The sequence below is a fragment of the Pinus tabuliformis genome, chromosome 8, assembly GCF_031772625.1.
Source record: "Pinus tabuliformis cultivar Carrire ecotype Pingquan chromosome 8, CPIR1, whole genome shotgun sequence".
NCBI classification, from domain to species: Eukaryota; Viridiplantae; Streptophyta; class Pinopsida; order Pinales; family Pinaceae; genus Pinus; species Pinus tabuliformis.
In genome coordinates this window covers 2029069409-2029078782 of record NC_142294.1, presented here as the reverse complement: position 1 = coordinate 2029078782, position 9374 = coordinate 2029069409, and positions in this window count along the sequence as shown.

The following is a 9374-nucleotide window of genomic DNA, read 5'->3' as shown; positions in this document are numbered from 1 at the left end:
CTATCTCATTTTTTAATGAAACTTGCACGCTAATTTATAACAAAACATAAGTGAAATATTCAATACTTGTGACAATCGATTATTTGACACATCTCCTAGTAGGGAGGAAGAGGGTGGCGCTATGTTGAAAACATTGGACGAAATCAGAATCTGTTAACATTTAATATATATACATAATTATTTATTTTAAAAATATGTCCTCACAATACCGATATAATAAAAGTAGAATAATAACTATATCAACATGAACTCTTCAAAAAAAACTAACATCTCTCAAAATATCTTGATTGGAACCTGAACCTGGGACCGTGATATTATCAAAATTTTCGTTCAACAAACGAGTTAACTACAAATGGTGAACATATGATACATTTGTGTTAGATTATATATGAAAAAATTAAAAAAATGTATGTGAATCGACATTAACGCATACATTACAAATTACATTAAAATATCCACCCTAACCATTAACACATACTGATCCCACACCCTCTTCCTCATGAACAATTAGGTCTTTCCAACCATTATGACAACCCTTTGCATATGCTTTAAGCTCCTAAATATTCATATTATCTATCTCTTCATCTGTTTTATATACAAAATTAGCACATGCATTAGCTCGTGCTCTTTGTCGATTTAGACCGATATCAATTCTAGTCAATGCACTATGGATGTTGTCTATAATGGCATCCCTTCCTTCTCGACCAATTTGAGAAGTGACATCCATCTCTGACCACAAAGTTACTAGATGAGGAGGTTGGCGTACAAAGGTGACAGAGGCGACGAAATTTAACAACCTCTCCCAGTACCATAATATTTAGATGGAAGGTCATTATAATCAGGTTTCATACGCAAAACGAATTTTGCATAAAATAAATTTGCAAAATAAATTGGAACCTTATCATTCCATGGAATATTTCCATATGTTGCAAGGAATCTATCATACAAATGGTTAGCTATATCAAGGTGCTCGAAATATTACACCTTGAGCACCTTTCTTTTAGACCCTTCTTTGACATCAAACCTAAATTTTGCATTTCCTTTTGTAACCCTTTTACTAATCTTGTCCCATTTATGGGGACCCATTACTGCTTCCTTTTTACGTCTTATCATATCTCTAAAGAAATATGTGGTTGGCCCAAGCTTCTCGTAAATATCAAGAAATGATCTTGGAGAGTGCACAACTATTTCTAAGATTTCTTGACTCTCTACAAGGAGCTCCAAACTCCCAAGATCTTTCCTCAATTTTGAATAACGAATTTTGCACCTTTTTAATGTACATTGTTGGAGGTTTGTTTCCCAATGAAGCTCATCAGGAATATCAGATGGATAAGTGTTACGGGTGAAACCACCCTAGGGCTTTGGGTCGAGAACCCCAATAGAGCAGAGGGCAAACCACAACAAGAAATGCTCAAGAAATCAACAAAAATTCTTATTCTACTAAATCATGTAGGAGTGTCCTTACCTAGATGTCCTTTGTTTGGGTAGATCCCGCAGGGTGCAAACCCTCAACTTCTCCCGATGTTCTTGAAACCTGAAAATTATTCAAATGGAACATACACGATAGTAGAAACATAAAGCATATTCATGATATTAACTTTAAATCATATAAATGAATGACTAATTATACATCAATATAAGATTCATAAATGAATTACAACATAATTTGATGCATAAACACATTTCATATCGGAAATAGAACAACATTCCTTTTATTGAAGTAAGCTACAAATAAGGTGGAGAAATATGACCTGAGTCCTTCTCCAGCTCCAAGTGGAACCATCCTCTGGATCCATCCTTTCCTGACCTTCAACAATCTTCCTCCATCACCAATACAAGGATATCTCAAGCAATAGGGGATAATCTCACTATAGTATCAATATCTCATACTTTCTCCCTTAAGGCCTTCCCATGGAGGTTTATTTATACTTCTCCAAATTGGTTTTTTCAATTGGGAAACAGTTGGCCATGGGCAATAGGAGGTGAGTAATAGGTAAAACTTATGAACTCCACCTGAAATTAAGGAAATTTAATTTTTTAAGTGTTTAACATATGTACGCGGGTTGGATATATGTTTAACCCGCGTGTACACACTTTTATCACAAGGAAAAGTAGCGTATAGGGAATAAAACACAGTTTTTTTAGATTTTGGACCAAGTCTGGAAGGAAGGTTTCCCTAGGCCATAATCAGAGCATCAGATCTACCAAGAGTGGTAAATGGTGCTATAAAAAATAAGTGGTAGTTTTTGTATGGCCTTCTTCTTCAATTTCCCGGCTTCACTTACGTCTACTTGGAGCAACATTTTCACCCTATGCATCAATATATAAAATTACATAAATATAAAAGCATGTGAACAAATGTATTCATACACATGCAACATAAACATGTACACACATATGTACATATAATTCATTTACATGTACAATTTTTTTTTAACATAATTTTTTTATATATAATTTACCAAAATGATGAGGATAATGATGATCCGATTGATATTGATGACCACCCAGAGATGATTGAGCACCGGGAGAATGATTACCACCCTCACATGACGACATAGTGAGCAAAGCTTCTAAAAAAAATAGAAAATCAATTCTATATATATATATATATATATATATATATATATATATATATATATATATATATATATTATATAGTAAATATATCATATATACACATACACACCTATTTATATAAGTATCATATATATCATACCATGATGGTGTGAACAATGGGCCTCCATTGATTGAGTAGATACTCTTTTCGACCTAGTTTGAAATGCTCCAAAAAAAGGAAATTTATTGTAATTTAATTTAAAGCTAAATCGATAAAAAAAATTACATATGATTATATTCAAATATCATCTAAAAACTTACACATAAACATATATATACCACGATCATGATGGACCTCCCCCGATTCATTTGATATTCTCTTTGATCCATGGCCTCCCCCTTTAGTAGATCCATGAGACTCGATTGATGATCGCCTCAAAGAATCATGTGGAAAATTCTCATCCATGCTATGGGTATCTATAGATATATAGATACATGATATTTAAAAAGTTACCTCATGAATTTCAATTATTTTCAACATTGATATTTAAAAAGATCAATAATTCAGAAAGTTGTTGTGACCCTTGAAGTTACCTTATGCATTTAAAAATCTTGAAATTTCTATTTAAAAGGATTAAGAATTCAGAGAATTGATAACCCTTGATATTACCTCATGCATTTAATTGATGTAACCCTTGAAATTATCATGCATTTTAAGTTCGTAAAATTGTTATTTAAAAACATTGAAAGAATTCAAAATTAACGTTGCTATCGAAGCTCTTAATTTAAAATATACTCAAGGCTAAAAACACAAGCGTTGAAGAAGATACATTTTGAAAATTAAATATAAAATTTTCTAAAACATTCAAGTTCACCAAGTTGTGATTACATAGTGGGGGCACACTTGGTATAAAAACTGGATAATAAAAAAAAAAAAAAAAACATGGTCATTAAAAACAACACATTTATAACTAAAAAACACACACATATCAAAGATATCTTACAATGTCCATTAATAAATTTTGATGGAGAGCTTCTTAACACTAATTCATCTTTCACACATAAATCTTGAATTGGCATTGCCCCATACAATAGATCACTAGACATCTATTAACATTTGCACAATGTCTTATGCTAAATTATTGAAATTGACTAACAATATTTTTTTCTTCTCCATGTAGTTGTTTTAACCTCTCCTTTTTAACTTGGTACACACCTTTCATCTAGTTTCACACAAGTTCAGAATTGGTGAAGACTACAATTCCATTGGATCCATACTCCCTAGTTGTTCCTAAGCCTTCTATCAATGCAATATAATATGCTTCATTGTTTGTTGTTCTTCCAGGTACATTCCTTTTCCTTTGGAGGAATTTGTTTGTCACAATATTGCATAGCACATAAGTAATCATTGCTTTCCCTGGATTGGGATAACAAGAAACTTCTATGCATAATGTCCATTTTTCAACCATGTTTAATGGTTTTCTGATCCCTGTAAAAAACAAATTCAATAAAATGAATTTAATATATTTATTTATTGAAAATGCCTTAGTTTATGGGAGAATGATAATAAATAAATACCTATTGTGATTGAATAATGGAATACTACAAGGATTTATGAATAAATTGTCAAGGGAATCCGGTAACCAAATTATCTAGAGATTAAGTGCAATAACCAAATTTACGAAAGGTTTAGTTGGGAAAGTCAAAAATTTTCAATTTAAGGCTTAAGGTAAGGCTTAAGGCTTGAAATGAAGCTTAGTGCATGGACTAACTATATAATATAGAATAACAATATCATTTTTATTTCACTATTATCACCATATGGAAATGCAAATAGAACTGGATAAAATTAGTCAGCTAAAACTACTGTTTCTTGTGGATCTATGGGGTTGATTGGTTTTGGCTTTACCTATGCATCCCTTATAGCTTGAGCACCTATGTCTAGTATTGGTGGTAATTAATCCCTTGCTCTCCCCTCACTGGAGATTATTTTCATCATGGAGGAATAGATACCTTGTAATATCATGATACGTTTGGACCACCTGGGTCCCTTACGTTGCAATAAAATGTTTGGTGATCTATTGGAGGTTCATTCAGTTGTAATGATCCAGATCTTGGGTGGAGGTCCCCAATATCTAAAAGATTGAAATGCTAGAAGAAAGAGATGAAAATGTCCAATAAACAAAACCACAAAGAATTTTTTTATTAAAATGGAGAATAACTGTGAAAGCTACATTGTGGTGGACAATTTGTCCTTTTACAAAATGTGACTTGTTACTTATAGTATTTTTCAGTTACAATACCAAGAGTCAATTCCATGGGTGAATGAATACCATGGGTGGATGTCACAATACCATGGGAAAATACCATGGGTGAATGAATACCATGGGTGGATGTCACTTACTATACCATGGGTGGATGCCACTTACAATACCATGGGTAAATTCCATGGGTGGATGAATAACATGGTTGGATGAATACCATGGGTTGATGCCATTTTCTATTTGGATCATTCTTCCCTTCTAAGCAATGGTCTCCATTGCGTGAAGTTCCCTCCTGCGAAGTCTTTGTTGAATATGAAGAGCTACTGAAGAGAATGGTTTTATGTGGTTAACCCATAACCATGATGAAAGAAGATCCAAGGAAAAACATACCCTGTAATGCTTATGACCAAACGTGATATTGACAGTGTGCAGCCTAGCAAATGGACTTCGATGAAGTGTGGGTTTGTGGATGACCCATAACCATGAAAAACGAAAATCCAAGGATAGAGATACCTTGTAATGCTTGTGACCAATTGTGATACTAACAGTGTGCGGCCTAGCAAATGGACTTCGATGACAAGGATTTTGTGTGGTTAACCCATAACTGTGATGTTGGTTGTTGATGAAGTAGCAGGTGCCTACATAGCCTGGGGTGGGAGGGCACGTCTCCAAAGAACCCAAGCTGAAATGCTGCTATGCTAAAAGTGATGAATGTGAAGCAGGTGCCTACTAAAGCGGGTGGGAGGGCACGTCTCCAAAAGGAACCCACTCCGAATGTTGTTCTAGAATTAAAATGGACCTGTCTTTGGAAATAGAAGGACCATTTTTCATCTTCCCATGTGTTGGAAATCCTTATCTAGACACTCTAGAATCTCATATTCGCGCTGCAACTTTTCCGCCATCACAAAAGTTCTAAAAAAATAACTGATTTTAAATCAATGATATCTCCCACATCCGAACTCCAATTCGACCATTTTTTTTTTGAAATTGAGTGATTTTTTGAGAGGAGCTTAGATATACAATCACTTTTTTGAAATTTTGTACCAAAATTGCAAAAAGAAAAAAAAAAAAAAATATATAGGAGAGTCGTCATCCACGAATTGTCGTCAGAAACATTTATGCAACATAGTTGATTTTAAATTAGCGATATCTCCCTCATCCGGACTCCGATTCGGCCGATTTTTTTTTGAATTTGGGTATTTTTTGCAAGGAATCCAGATCTATTATTTGTTTTTGTAAATTTTGCACCAAAAAATTCAGATCTGATCTGCAAACTCGCCGCCCAAAAACATTCCTGAAAAAAATGAAAAAATAAAAATTCTTCTCTCTTGGCCCAAGAAAATGCTCTGTGGAGGATGTTAGCCTTGTTGGAATTTGGCCCAAAAAATGGATCCAAAACACTCCTAAAGTCTTCAAGAGTTGATTAAAATCATCCCAAGATCGAAACAATCATATGCCAAAAGCCCTTAGAAGGGTGGAAATACACTATCGGGAGGCTAAAATACTCCAAAACAGTGAAAAAACAGAGTATTGCAGGCGCGAACAGAGCAACACACAGCTGCCATTAGATCTGGCTGATCAACGGCCCAGATCTAACCGGCTAAATCACAATCAGCCAAGCTGAAGGGACAGTTAATTGGCGAGTCACATCGGCAGTCGCGGCGGTGGAGAGCATAATCTATAAAGCCCCGGTTGAGCGATCCGTGATTGTGAATTAGATTGCATCGCTACATCACAGCGAACATTACCAAGGGTCGGGGCCCACATCGCATCGCAGGTTCGCAATCGGCAGGAACATACACCGTGTTATATGAAGACCGTTGGCTAGAGTGATATGCGATTGCGATTAGATCACATCGGAATATTGCGAAGGAGTAGGGCCTCTATACAGGTGGTAACACTGATTGTGATGAATCCCGGACATTAAAGGGTCCGGGAATGAAATCTATAAGATTTGAAGTCCGAAGGGAGGCCAATTTTCATGTATTTCCTATGTTTTTAAGTATTTAAAAATACAAGGGGAACAAAGGGACCACGCTGACTACGATAGACGACAACGACCCAAGGGGCAGAACCAATGAGAGAATAGGCCATGTTTAAGGAATTTTGAGGTCCGAAAAGAACAGAGAAGGGTGGGATTTACACAGTTGCAGCATTTTATGTATGAAATAGAAAACATTCATGGTTATCATTTGAAAGGGACTATTGCAGGGATTTCATAGGCCCGATAGCCACTCCATTTGCAAGATCAGGTGGCCAACCATCCTTAGAAGCGTTGTGCAGAAATGTTACATTCCAGAAGAGGGATTCGGCTGGGATACAGCGGCTGGCGAACAGATCCCGGAAAGGGAAAGAGAGGGGCCACAACACGCTGCAACCCGAATCAAACGAGATCATGGAACATCAACAGTCCAGCCAACGCAACAGCCATCTTAACAAACATTATGGGCATCTCTGGCACGAGAGAGCTCCTAGGCTTCACAACAAGCTGCCCAAAAATATCTGAATATGGTTAGTCTTCTGTCAGAAGAAGAAACCTACGAATCATGTTGCCTGTTGAGGGAATCATATGGTTAAACAAGACAGAGGGATAGATTAAGAGACCTGAAGCCTCAAAAGGCTCAGGACCATTGTAAACGAGCTATAAATAGCTAAAAACAAGATGAAAGAAGGGTTCAACTTTTGGAGACTGTTCCTCCTCTGTTCCTTCAAGCTTCTCATCTACATCCTTTAGTAATACATGCTTCTTTTGTTGTTATACGTTCAATATCCATTCCTCTTCTGTTCTACGCTTGCACTTGCATAGTCCATTCATGTTCTCTGTGTATCTGAGGCCAGATAACTACCATCTTATCTCTACTTTGATATACTAGATTTGCAAGCTTCTTTGCTGCCTGTAGCTAGCCATTTACATGTGTTGTCATATATGTAATCTGCTGGTATAGTTAAGCATTCTCCATCTATCCATTAAATCTGCAAACTATTGAGCGTTAGTGGTTTAAAGCCTTGTGTTGTTAAGAGTGTTCATGCATGTCTTGAGTGAGAACAGAGCTGAAATGGTCATCTGACTTGTTCCAAATCATCATCCATTCCAATAGTTCAGAGAACAATATTGAAGATTATATGTTACCAGGCATCTCCGAGCTACAACCTAGGAGAGTTTCCTGGAGTGCTAACATAATTGGCGCCGCTGCTGGGGAGAGGAAACTGAAGCTCAGCTCCCTGGGAAATGACATAGACTCTTGATGATAGACAAAGTCTGGGCACATTTTTGGTTGTAATCATCTATCTGGCGACACTACTGGAGGCCGAACCTCTTGGCGACTCCACTTCATAATTCTGGCTCGGTTTGTGAGGCATACTCGGAGAAATACTCAGAAATCACAAGTTGATGCAGTACCTGACCCTGAAAAGACCATCAAAGAGAAGAAAGTATTGCAGGAAGGAGCATCAAGTTTAGGTAAACCTAAAAATATTCTATATATATTCAAGAAAATCTTGCAATAGAACAAATACATGTTGAGAGTATAGATTCTAATACTAGTAGTGAAGAAAAACTCTTAGAAATTCATAAAGCTCCTTATTCTTTAGTTTCTCCTTTTGTTGTTAGCCCAAAGGGAACCTCACCTCCTATCCATCATACTCCTTTGGTCTCATCAGTCACTCCTCAGCCTTCTATCATTCAGACTTCTAGTACTCTTTTAGTCACCACAGCTATGGCAGGTCCACAAGCACCCACCAAAATGGAAAGAATCATAGTTGCTAGGTATGGACCTCTAATACTGCCCACTCCTTTGAATGCTATGCCCACTAGAGAATATCAGAAGTATATGCCTAAGTTCACTGGGACTGAAGGTGTTACTGCTGAAGAACACCTTGAGTCATTTTATAGCTATGCTGATAATCTAGACATTAGTGAAGATGATGTGTGGATGAGAGTCTTTGTCCAAAGCCTAGATGGGGAGGCTAGAAAATGGTTCAGAGAACAAGCCCCAAGATCTATAGCAGATATTGAAGCTTTAGATGATGCATTCCTAAAACATTGGGGGGATAAGAAGGATCTCCTCTACTACCACACTGAGTTTGGAAACTTGAAGAGGGAAAATGGGGAGCTGCTGTCTGATTTTAATAAGAGATTTAACCGCATGTACAACAAGATACCGGCGGAAGTAAAACCTACCACTACCTCTGCTAAACTCACCTATGCTAATGCTTTTGATTCTGACTTCTGCCTACTATTGAGAGAGAGGCGATGTGCTACTTTGGCTGACATGCAGGATGCAGCCTTGGAAGTAGAATCAAACATCATGGCTGCAGAAAAACTCAAGGGAAATGTTGATAGAAGAAGACAGAGGGGCGAGTCTTCATCATCCTTTGATCCTAAGATAGATAAAATGACCAAAATGATCAAGTCATTAGCCTCTGAAATTTCCAAATTAAAGGTTGAACAGCACCCTAGGAAAGGAGATTCCCAATACCTTTGCTCCTAGAAATCTAAATCCATATAGAAGAGCTAATGAACAGTTGCAGATATTGCAAAGAAGCAAGATG